The sequence below is a fragment of the Amborella trichopoda genome, chromosome 10, assembly GCF_054954075.1.
Source record: "Amborella trichopoda isolate Santa Cruz 75 chromosome 10, AtrichopodaSantaCruz75HAP2 v2.0, whole genome shotgun sequence".
Lineage (NCBI taxonomy): Eukaryota > Viridiplantae > Streptophyta > Magnoliopsida > Amborellales > Amborellaceae > Amborella > Amborella trichopoda.
Window position 1 is genome coordinate 37032721 of NC_142345.1, and position 13156 is coordinate 37045876.

The following is a 13156-nucleotide window of genomic DNA, read 5'->3' on the forward strand; positions in this document are numbered from 1 at the left end:
GTTATAATACTAATTCAAACAATTGCCTTAAGTGCTAGAAAGAAATCATAGCACCTTGTATTAATAAAATGCATGTATATATATATAGAAGCCAAAGGGCAGGCCCAAGTAAACTCTCTCTCAAACATTGCAACTCCCAAATCAAGGGGCACGTCCAACTAATCTCTCTTTCACCGGTTAACCCATTTATCAAGTTACCCAACTAATTTTCAGTTTTACCCCTAACCCTACTAATCCGTACTTCAATTTTGGGTATTCCCCCTTATTCATTCTCCCTCTCTCACTTCATCAGTAGCTACCATTTCATTGATGGTGATGATCCAATGACTATGACTATTACATAGTCCACAAGATTATGGTATATTTTTTAGCAATGCTATAAGTGAATTCTAATAAAGAAGTTAACCCATTATTTAGAGAATAAACACCTCTCTCTCTCTCTCTCTCTTCATCAGTAGCTACCATTTCATTGATGGTGATGATCCAATGACTATGACTATTACATAGTCCACAGGATTATGGTATATTTTTTAGCAATGCTATAAGTGAATTCCAATAAAGAAGTTAACCCATTATTTAGAGAATAGACAGAGCCCACTCACGGGAGAGAGAGAGAGAGAGTGTGTGTGTGTGTGATTCTTGTTGGGCAACACCAAGACCGCGTTGAGGGATCTTCTTTTCCTTGCTCCTTGTTCTCCTGTTTGATCTGGCTTTTTTATTCTCATCTTACATCGTAGCGATCAAGAAGAAGAAGCGTTAATGGTGGATGGTGGTTAATAGGGTCATACCTCTTCCATGTTTGAGCAGCATTTTCCATCAACACAAATCCCAAATTTCCTCTCTCTGCAACTCATCCCATTAACACATCAAAATCCCACTTCAATAAAACATAAAATCAAGTTCCTCTCTCTTACTCAAGCAAAACACACAAATCTCTCAAAGCCCTCCCCCCTGCCTTCACCCAAATGGCACAAATCTCTAAAACCCTCTCTTTCTTTAACTTTTAAAATAACGTTAATAAATTAAACCCATATCAACATTCTCTCTTTAATATTCTCTCTCATTCTCTTTCTTTAATATTTATCTCTAATATTAGATTTGTTCCCACAACCAGATTCAGTATCTTCAGCATCTCTCTCTAATGCTATATAACTTTCAGAAATAATAAAAAAAAAACCACAAGAAGAAAAAGAGCACCCTCTCTTCCTAACCTTTCCTCTTACATGCATCAGGCCGTTAACCAGAAGAAGAAGAAGAAGAGCACCCTCTCTTCTTAACCTTTCTTCTTATATGTATCAGACCATTAACCAGAAGAAGAAGAAAATCACCTTCTCTTCCTAACCTTTTCTCTTACATGTATCAGATCGTCTAAGTTTCAATTATACTTTGGCATTTCTTCTGCTTCTTTGTAGAGAGGGAAGCAAACGCACAGTAAGAAGACCAATTGTTATATTCTGCTGTCTTTTGGCTTCTTTGTAGAGAGGGAAGCAAACGCACAGTAAGAAGACCAATTGTTATATTCTGCTGTCTTTTGGTAGAGAGAGAAACAAACCCACAGTGAGAAGACCCACTGGTTCTACCCACAAAAAGCAAACCTTAGAAAGAGAGAGACTATATATCGCTATTTCTCCACAAAAAAGCAACCGCTGGAATAAATACAACGTTAAAACAATATAGAAGATGAAACATGTCGCTTTAGTACCATTGTTGGTGAAATGTGATGGAACGTGTATAAGACAAAACCCAAGATCAGAGAAAGGGTGCCGTGAGACTGTTGATCGCAGAGCCCAAATTTTTTTATCCCTTCACTTTAGAAAGAGATATAAACCTTTTTTTTGTTATGCACATCATCTCTTGGGCTTCCCACTTTATAAGAAGAAGGGGTAACCGTTGTATTTTTCCAATAGGTGTTGAGAAACAAAAGGTTATCTTATCTCCAATAGGTCTCTGAAGGGCTACGTTCCTATGGATATGACTGTTGAATGAAGGGTTATGTTTCTATGGACATGGCCGTTGGATATATGGAACTCCCACAAATATAGACCAAGACAAGTAAGGCTTCATAGCTGTAAGTGCCAACACTCCAACGATTAGGTGGTGGAATTTAAAAAAATAGAAAAATAAACTCTTTTAGGATAAATTAGTTAAAGAAGTAAAATGAATCCGTGAACATAAGGTGAATGTTATGTAGAATGAGATGACTGAATGTATTAACAAAATGACGAAAGAAATTTTAGGATAAATTGGAGGGAAACTAAATTCTGATAAGAAAACTTGATAGTGGAGTGATGAGGTTCAGAAGGCAATAAACAAAAAATTATTATGTTACAAAACTTGACAATGTAATAAATATTATTAAAACTTAAAAGAAAATAAAAATGCTAAGAATAACTAAACTTAAGGCATATGATTATCTATACAGTAAACTGAGAATAAAAAAAAGTGAAAAACTGTGTTCAAATTAGTAAAAATAAAAAAGTGTGGGGATCTAAACAATATTAACTATATTATTAGTGATACTCAAAGGGTCTTGGTGAAGGAAACTTGCTAACTATGTAACAACCAATAAAACGTAGATAAGGAAGATTAGAAAAAAGTTTATATAAGTGTGAAGCTCTAAACAATCAAATTAAGGTGCACCTTAAAAATTGATTAAGAAATGTTGTTTCGATGCTGAAAAACCTTCAATTCGATCATCTCAACCTCAAGATGTATGAACATGAGAAAAAAAAGTTTTCAAGTATTGAAAATAATTCATCTTGTAATTTGTTATCTAAACCATCGATTTTCAAGTGTTTATAGATCTGCTCGATGAACGCTATTTTTAAACTTTAAATTTTATTATTAGATATAAAAATAAATTTTCAGGCCATCATAAAAATTTCTAATATTAAAACACCATATGTCGACACCATTTAAAAGTGTCCCCCATTTTGATTGTTTAAAGCTTCGGCCTTATACAAACCACAAAGACCGGAAGTAAATAAGGGACTTTCTACTATCCTAGACACGAGGGCGTGGGGCCATTCCTTTGGCAACAATAGAATGAGGAACACCTAGACAAGTAGAATTTACCTTTTCCATGTAAAGGACAATTTACCCCTTTAAAAAACACAAGGAACTCGTTACTAATTATAAAAAATGGGTGCGGTTTGTATAGAGCCGAGGCTCTAAACAATCAAATTCGAGCCTACCCTCAAATAGTATCAAAAAATGTGGTTTCAATATTGGATATCTTTGTGATAGCCTTAAAATATATTTTCATCTTTACTTAAAAAATAGTGTAGATCGAGGCGACCTATGAACACTTGAAAATCTTGAAAATTGACAGTAAAAAACTGCGTTACACGATACACTATTTCCAAACCTCAAAATCCATTTATTTTTCTCATTTCTATGCACCTTGATATCGAGATGATCAATTTGAAGATAATTAGGCATCAAAACAACCTCTTCTAGTAAAAATTTTGAGAGGGGCTCCAATTTGATGGTTTAGAGCCTCGGCCCTATCGAAACGTTTTCCATAAAAAATACCCCCATTTATCTAAATATTTGAAAAATACGTGTTCTTGAAAATGTACATCCATGACCATTTTGTCGTAGTTTTTATTTTTTCTTTTTTTGGCTTAAAATACACTATGCTTTTATCATGGGCCTATCAGGTCTGTTAGAGTTGTAATGCGCTCTTGGTACATCACAGCTCCTTCAGGGCAGTGATAGCCCAAGTGCACCACGGGAAAGTGCTCGAGAGTCATGGCTTTGTCGAGCTGTGATGGTTCTTCATGGCTCTTGAGCCTTGATGGTCTTCCTCAGTGCTTTGAAGGACCATCATGGTCTTAATGAATGAGGCCTTTGACAATTACGGTCTTCTTAGGATCGTGATTATCCTTTTACATCTCTATGCACCTAGAAAGATTGGGTTGGCATCACGGACCTATTAGGTCCATGAAGGGCAATTCAGGCTAAAAAAAAAAAAAAACGGTAATAGAATGCCATGGACTTAGATTTTAAAAAAATTGGGTATTTTTCAAATTTATAGAGAAAAGGAGACATTTTTTATAATTACCCATTATTAAATTTTAATAAGTGCTAAATTTCTTATTTAAAGGTCCAAGAGATGCATAACATCTAGCAACTGCATGACAAAATGCTAGTCTAATGTGGCATTCATCTGCTGTGGCGGGTCCTCTTATAACTCTCAAGCACTAACTCTGAATGGTAAAATCTGTTTTAGTATTTTCGATTCATCCTCTAAATGCCGCTCTGGTGTCGGATATGAGCCATCCACAAAAGGTTTCTTCTTCCATGTCTAAACTGAAGTCCTTTTCTACATTAACATTTGAAGTAGGCTCTCATGTGTCCCTCATGATTTAAACAAACAAGGGACGGAGGGTTTAGTGGTCCAGCGTTCCAGGTAGAGCATGTAGAAGGTTGGAAGTTTGACTCAGCTCGGTTCACCTCGGAATTTCGGTTGGTTTTGGAGATCAGGCCCTTATTTTAAAAATAATTATATAAAATTTCAGAAAATATAAACGATTTATTTGTATTGTATTTTTTTTAATTTTAAATTTTTTTTTTCTTTTGACAAAGATTGGAAAGTGTTTTGGCCATGAATATTTATTTTTATATTTTTCTCTATCTTTTTAAAAATTTCAAAAATACCCCTATCCACAAATCAAATTTTTAAAATCAATTTTTTTTTTACTACTTTTTCACTGCATTTGGATGTGTTTTGTTTAATCATACTTTAAATATAATTTTTCATATTTTTTTCATTTTTTAACATATTTTTTATAAGTCGGGACTTGTTCGGCTAGGCCGGTTGAAGCAGCTAGTTTACCGGTTACACAAAACCGACCATTGATCGGTTTTCAAGGCTGGTTCGATTTTTCAAACACTGATTTGACCTCAAGAGAGGGTAATTTTCAATGATCATGTGCGTTTGACATGAGCATAATAGCTCTCTCTAGGGTCCTTTGTTTCTCATCCCCACAAGCCAACAAAGGTAGGGCTAGAGGGCAGGCTCTCCACATGTATATTATTGCATTACAAAAAAAATGCCGTCTGACCCCCCCTATGAAGCCGCTATAACGACATATGTTACATGAAATGGCGGTCAAACTTATAAAAACGCTTGTAAGTGGGGCAAGAAATGGCCGTGCACACTTCAAAAAAAAGGAAAACCATCTACAACCTTTGGATCTTAATTCTTCCCATTAAAAAATCAGAGGTAAGACAAGAACTAGATAAGCCCCCAGTTAGATTAGACCAATGTTTCGCAATCTGAGAGTTTTTTATCTAGACGGATGGGAATCGGTTGGGATTCAATTGAGTCTGGGATGGTATGAGTCCGACCTGGTTTCTCCCTAAAACTCTGACTTCTATATTTTTTTCGTTTTTCTTTTCAAGCTTGTCTAGTAGTTTCTCAAGTCTCCTTAAATCCCCACCCCATATTTTAATTTTATTATATTTTTGAGTATTTTTTGGATGGCTATATGGACCCATTTAGATCGTCAATCTAGTGATTCGACAAATATGTGGGAGAACGATTCACCCCGTCGATCCAGGTTTTAAAGCCTTGGATAACACAAATTGGGGAGGAGCTGGCTATGCAAATTTAAATAAGGAAAAAGATTAGATAAAATCTTGGTTTTAAGATAGGAACAAAGACTTATAACCCCCTATCTAAAATCCTAAACTCAAATAACCAATAAGTAAAAGAAAAACAAGGACGTTTAACATCATATTTATCTTTTTCATTATCCAAATTATAATATTTGCCTTCTCCTATTTTCTAATAACCCCATCATATAAATAGAATTTGATAATAGAATTTGAGATGCCTTTTTTTTAACCTACTTGTGAGCTTTACGGGATATGAGGATTCAGGGGAGGTTGCAATATTCAAGAGAGGAAGAAGTTTATGGGTGAAGAAGAGAAATATAGATGGAGCTTTTCTATGTTTTGATGAAGGAGAAATTAGAAATATAAAAGATAAATATTATAATCGAGACAATAAAAAAGGTGTAAAAGGAGTTAAACGATTTTTTCTTTTCTATAGATTTTCCATAGACCGGAGGATTATTTGGGATTATGATTTTAGAGAAAGGAGAATAGATAATTCTCCCTTTAAGATAAAAAAATGAAAGACACTATAAAACTCATTTAAACAATGAAGCTTTGGCACAAAAAAAACCATCAAAATATGGATCTCAACCTTGACAATTGTGACTTTGAAAAAAATATGGATCTCAATCCCTCAACTATATCATGTAGCATCATTTTAACTTTACAATTTCAAGTGTTTACATACAAGCCAAATTGACACCATTTTTAAAGCTTCAAATATTTGTAATCTTCAGCATAAATAAGTTTTCAAGCCAATTCTTGATGCTACAACTACATTTTTCGGACTCAATTTTTGATTTGTGACTTCAGTTTTAGGGCAAAGTCTTGGGACTTCGTTTTTTTTTTTTTTTTTTTTGGGGGGGAGTATAAATTCTGCATCCAACCATGAATCTCCACTACATATCCAATGCTCTATGCTCACTCTCCTCTCTCTTACTCCTCCTTCATCTCTTCTATTCCCACCTCCATTGCTCAGCTCCTCAGGTCCTGGTGTGGCCCAAGGCCAGGAACCTCACATGGGCTCCCCCCTACTCCTCCATCCTCCTCTCTCCGACCTTCACCATCTCCTACTCCGGCTCCAATCCCTACCTCCAAAACGCCGTCAGCCGCTACCTCCGTCTCATCTTCCCTGAAAAATACACTCCGGTACGCCCCATCCCCTCCAACCTCACCGCCTCCGCTCAGCCTCTCCAAACCCTAACCCTCTCTGTCAACGACGAGACCCCCCGCCGCTCCAACATGGGGTCGACGAATCTTACTCGCTCTCGATTCCCAATGGCACTGCAGTACTGTGGTCGGCCACGGTGTGGGGAGCAATGCGTGGATTGGAGACGGTCTCGCAGTTGGTTTGGGGCGATCCGGCCAGATTACCGGTGGGGCTTGAGATTTGGGATTCCCCTCTGTTTGAGCATAGGGGGGTGATGCTTGATACTTCCAGGAATTACTATGGGATGAGGGAGATATTGAGGACGATCCGGGCGATGAGTGAGAACAAGATGAGTGTGTTTCACTGGCACATCACGGATTCGCATTCGTTCCCAATTGTGTTGCCGGAGCTGGCGGAGAAAGGGTCGTATGGGGCGGGGATGCAGTATTCGGCGGAGGAAGTGAGGGGCATTGTGGAGTTTGGGATGAGCCGAGGGGTCAGAGTAGTGCCTGAGACTGACAGTCCGGGTAACTCCTCCACTCCTTTCTTTGCTTTGTGCTTTTCTTTTAATGGCGAGGGGTTGGTATAAGGTGCCCAACCTTTGACTCTTTTTATTATTATTATTATTTTTTTTTTTTTGGGGGCGAGTGGTTTGTGCTTTACCTTTTTGTTTTTTTGGTTTGTTTGGTTTTTGGGGTGAGTGGTTTGTGCTTTTCTTTAAAGGCGGGGGTTTTGTGTGAACACCGCTTTCTTCCTCTTCTTCTCTTCTCAAATTTTTTTTTTTTTTTTTTCTTTTTTTTTTTTTTTTCGGGGGTGAGTGAGAAGGGAGAGGGCGCCTACCCTGATAGGACTTGAGCTTAGGTCATCGCGTTGCAAATTGTCAAGTGCCAACCAATTAAACACTAAGTGCCCACTTTATACTATACAAGTAAGGCGTATTTCTAAATGGACAAGGTTTCTATGCGGTGGGCCCGTATATTGTAGAAATACAGGCTTGACAATAAATATATTTTTTAAATATAATTTGATCTTAATTTTTAAAAATTATATATAATCTTTAACATGGAGATCATAAATATGAATTTTTTTAAAAAAATTAAAACTATTTATATTAAAACAATATTTGGATCGTTAGTTACAATTGTTTTAGATGGACCACCTATTTGTATCCATCTTAAATATGGATGCTTTATACCTTTAGACCGCATATTGTAGAAATACGGTTCAGCCCGTATGAAACAATTTTCCTTTCTAAATTTAGTGTAAAAAACCTTATAATGACTTGAAAATTCATGTTTAATCTTAATTATGAAATTTAAAATTTCAAAATGGTACAAATCAGGCATATCTATAAACATTTAAAATGATTGAAAATAAATGAACATGATACCTTGTTATAAGATGCACTATATTTAGAACCTCAAATTTTTTTATTTATTTATAGCGAAATATCTTGATGTCGAGATGATCCATTTAAGGGTTTTTACCTTCGGAATACTCTTTTCTAGTGGATTTTTTAGGCGTGCTTTGCTTGGTTTTTTTTAATGAAATGGGTCGCTTTTTGGCTAGGGGAATTTACGTTCCTACCTGCAAATACGTTCACATTTTTTTCTTTTCTTTTTTCCTTTTTCCTTTTTTTTTTTTTAAAAAAAAAAATTTTGACCGGGGGTTTCATTTAACAACATGGGATTTGTTTTTCTTCAACTATAGGGCTGTCCAAGAGGTTGAAGGTCATTTGGCATGTGGTCCAATGTTTAAAACACTAGACTGCCTTAAAGTTGGACAATTTAATGTCCTAAACATTAGACATCCCCATTTTGGAGGTGTTCCCTTATTTTGGGTTAGTGACGATTTATTTTTTGTTGTTTTTGTTTAAAACCATATCTAATGTTTTTGGGTTAGTGACGATTTATTTTTTGTTGTTTCGTTTAAAACCATATCTAATGTTTCCTTCAGACTGGCTTGTTTTTTTGCTTGTCCAATATTTCATACAAGGTTTTTGGCCACAAGAAAAAGTCTGATAAGCTATATTAGACTTTTTAATAAGTTAAAAAAAGAAAAAGAAAAAATAATGCTTTATTGTTGTCCACGGTCACAAATATCGGACTTAATAAAAATTTAGAAGTGAGGAGCTGTGCAAAATTTAAGATATCGGATTGGACCATTGCAACCTTAATACATAAGTTTAGGGCAGTTTGATGTTTCTTATGTTGGAGTGTGAAGATGCCCGATATTTGAGATATTTCTAAAACTTTGGATAGCTCTAAAGGATAACAAAATATAAAAAAAGTAATCGGTAATTCACAACCTTCAAATTACAAATGGTAATGAGTTGTTAAAAAGGGATTTATTAACTATATGTAATTTTTTTTTTATTGTTTAGTTATTTTTTTGTGAAGTATTGCTCATCAGGTAAAAGTGTTTGTGTAAATATCACTAAAAGATAATGTTTTTTTTTTTTTTTTTTATCATCTCGATATCAAGATGTATGATATGAAAAAAAAAAATCAAAAAAGTTGGAGTCCAAAAAATAGTGCATCTTGCAATACATTATCTAGACCGCCTATTTTCAAAATTTTTATATATTTATAGATCTATTTGATTTTAACTATTTTTGGAGTTTAAAATTTTATAATCAGATATAAAAATAGATTTTCAGATAATCCTAATAATTTTTTACCTCAAAATTACATGTTATGATTAAATTTGAAGGTGCGCCTTAATTGGATCGTTTAAGGTTGCAACATTATAGAAACCACACCCATTTTTATTATTTGTAGGGGTAAAGTTAATTTTTTACTAAAAGACAAGAGCACTCTACAAATAAAGGTTCGGGATACTAACTTCTAAAATACCATTATACTTTTGTAAAAGTTTCAAATTTTTCATTATTTAATGATTAAATTACTTATTTAAATAATTTTTAAACAAAAAATAATGATTTTTTGATAAATACACACATCATAACTCATTATAACATCAACCCTTATATTTTGACGGATTGTTAACTCTAGAAAACCCAATACAAAAATATCCAACCAGTTCAAAATCTAAAAATATCTTCTTAATGCAAAGGTCAACATATTAAAACAAAAAGAAGTAAAATACAAAAAAAAAAAAAAAAAGTTTCAGAGTGAGAACCGGCATAAAGTGAGAGATGTCGATTGTATCAGAAGAGATTGTTTCGATTCCCGAAAATCTTTAAATTGATTATCTCATTCTCAAGATGTATGAAAATTAAAAAAAAAAGAATTTCAAGTTTAGGAAATAGTGCATCTTGTAATGCATCTTTAGGAGCGTCAATTTTCAAGATTATCAGGCGTGTATATATATGTTTGATCTACACCATTTAAATTTTATAATTAAAGATGAAAATAAATTGTCAGGCCATCACAAAGATTGGCAATATTGAAACATCTTTCGATGCTATTCTAAGGTACGTCATATTTTGATTGTTTAGGACCTCAGCCTCATACAAACTACATAATTCCTTTTTTTCAAATTTGTTTTAAATTTTAAAACATACAAATTAGATATTTAAATTGGCAACTTTTTAGAATTTCTCACCAAAAGATATCTAAAGTTGGATTTATGTTCTTGGTCAAGAAGTAAATAGGTAACCTGCACAAGTAAGTTTGATACGTTAATGGTGGGAATGGACGTTAAGTTGAGCCTAGGACACCCTCCCTACCCACGCACCAATGTCCCAACCCTGTTAGCAAGGGAAGGGCCTTCTAAATGAGGGATGAGCTTCATGCAAAATGCCCCTTCAACTCCATATAGGACACCTTCATCCCCATTTCTTTCACTTCTCCCACTCTCACCTGGCAGAGGGAAACTATAGTCCCCATGACTATTGAAAGGCCCAGGTCACAATTGCCATCATTGTTCACTGTTCAATTGATGGATTTGACCATCACAGGAACCATTCAGTCCTGGATCTCCACCCAAACCATCAATACATTGTGATGACGCGTCCTGATTGTATCATGACTAAGAGAAGATTGTAGAGAACACTTTAACTTGGGGAACATTTGTTTTTGTGAGAGTAATTTTGGGGCTTTCCCCTTTCATTTCGGCCTAGGAAAGTGGCTTCACACTTGAACAAGTATGAAGCCGCTTTCTCACAAAAGTATATAACGCAGGGAAGAGCTAGGGAAATACTTTCTTAGCTAATATATTAAGTACTAATTTCCAGAAAACAAATATGGGATAACAGCAGTCCAGGGGGCTTTCGGGCCCTTAATGAATTGTCAGATCGAGGTTTCCTTAATCCAACTAAACAAACTCCTCTGTGCACAATAATGCCTGACCTCACTACTCATGGACTGCAGGGCATACCGGCTCATGGGCCGCAGCATACCCTGAGATTGTGGCCTGTGCCAACATGTTCTGGTCGAAGCCTGGTACTGTACATCTTACCCCTCTCCACCCTAACACCTATCCTCTCCTCCGCAATGTTTTGCTGCTCTCTTCCCAGACTCCTTCCTCCATGCTGGAGCTGACGAGATCATCCCTGGCTGCTGGAAGGCTGATCCCAAAATCCAAGCTTTCTTAGCCTCTGGAGGAACTTTGAGCCAACTCCTCGAAACTCATGTTAATGCCACTCGACCTTACATCGAATCTCTTAATCGCACCGCAATTTACTGGGAGGATGTCCTTCTTGACTCCACTATCAATGTGAAGCCTGAGCTACTCACAAAGGAGACCACAATCTTGCAGTCGTGGAACAATGGACCTAACAACACCAAGCTCATAACATCCATGGGTTATAGAGCAATAGTGTCGTCATCTGCTTTCTACTACTTGGATTGTGGGCTTGGTGATTTCTTGGGCAATGACAGTAGCTATGACAAGATGGGTGATGAGGGCAATGGGTGTGATGGTGCGGCCCTTTCAAAACATGGCAGAGGATTTACAATTATGATATAACTTATGGGTTAATGGCGGAGGAGGCAAAGCTAGTGCTTGGTGGGGAGGTGGCACTGTGGTCGGAACAAGCTGATGGGACAGTGTTGGATCCTAGACTTCGGTCAAGGACAGCAGCCTTTGCAGAGGCAAATGTGGTCAGGGAATCGGGATGAGACAGGGATGAAGAGGTATGCAGAGGTCATTGATCGTCTCGATGAGTGGCGATATCGGATGGTGGCGAGAGGGGTGGGGGCTGAGCCTATCCAGCCACTATGGTGCCTCAAAAACCCCTGGATGTGTAACTTAAACCAATAATTTATGGAAGGTGGTGGTGTGTATATTCTCCTTCAATTGATGGGGAGACTTTCTGAGAGTGTGTACACAGGGCACACCATTTGTGCTGTTTTGAGTTGATTGATGTTTTTATTTAAGATTTGGCTGTGTACACCCAGTTGCATATAAAATTTTAATGATTTTTATAAGATACTTATATCTCGAATAAACATAAAATTTGTGTTCATTTCCCTTAACTAGACCACAAATGCTACCAGATTTGCCTCGAAGGCTTCTTCCGTTTGTTTGGGAGAGAGAAATACTTCCAACATTTCAGCTTATTTATGGAAAGACTTGATTCTCGCTCAGAGAATACATTAGTGGCTGGACTGCCTGCATGCATAGCATGATTTATATTGGGCTTCTACCTACAATTGCTGCTCTTGCCGCAACATCACCCAGTACAACTATCCATGTTCATCTGATCGGTTGCATCGTCTTTCCACTAAGATATATTGCAATTCCTTGAATCAAAAGACCCTTAAGACTTGCCCAAATTCTATTAGCTTAAGAGCTCTGTCTATTCCCAAAAAGATAAATACAATACACTGGCGTTCAGCAAGAGTCTCTTATTGCTGATTGTTGAGCTCAACAGTAACTCATCATGGATTTTATGTGGCAACGTTGACAAATGATCTATTATTTACTTATTCGGAGACATCTCTCATATCTGATCCACCAATCCAATATTGATGCAGTACATAATTATCCTAATTTTTATTTTTTCTTTAATTTCAAGGGATGTATATTAAATTTTAGTTTTATAGTTTTAATTGTTTTTTAGGGACTAAAGAATTCATTTATATTTTTATTTAGTATTAACTGGTTACTATTCATGGATACTGTTTATAGATATTGTTCACGGGTTACTATTCATAGGGGCAAATTTGTTATTACAAATTGTGTTTAAGTTGGGTTTTCTTTTTGGTAATATCTTTGAATTTTAGATTATAATATATAAGAGGTGTGTAGGGCTTTAAGGAAGTCATTCCATGTCATGACCCCGCCCCCTAACCCCTACCGTACTTGCCGGAGGGCGACAGAGTGTGGGATCATGACCAGAGGTCGCGAACGTCACTCAGGTGGGAGTGGCTCAACGCATTAAGAAATGCAGAATCAAAGCAAACCACGAAATAA

At 36.2% G+C, this 13156-nt stretch overlaps 1 pseudogene across 1 annotated transcript; it reads left to right on the forward strand.

Moving 5' to 3' along the window:
* Positions 1-6452: 6452 nt before the first annotated feature.
* LOC105420149 (beta-hexosaminidase 2-like) lies at positions 6453-12168 on the forward strand (annotated as a pseudogene). The gene is made up of 2 exons (XR_016042968.1): positions 6453-7302; positions 11110-12168. The product of XR_016042968.1 is annotated as a beta-hexosaminidase 2-like (transcript).
* Positions 12169-13156: the final 988 nt, after the last annotated feature.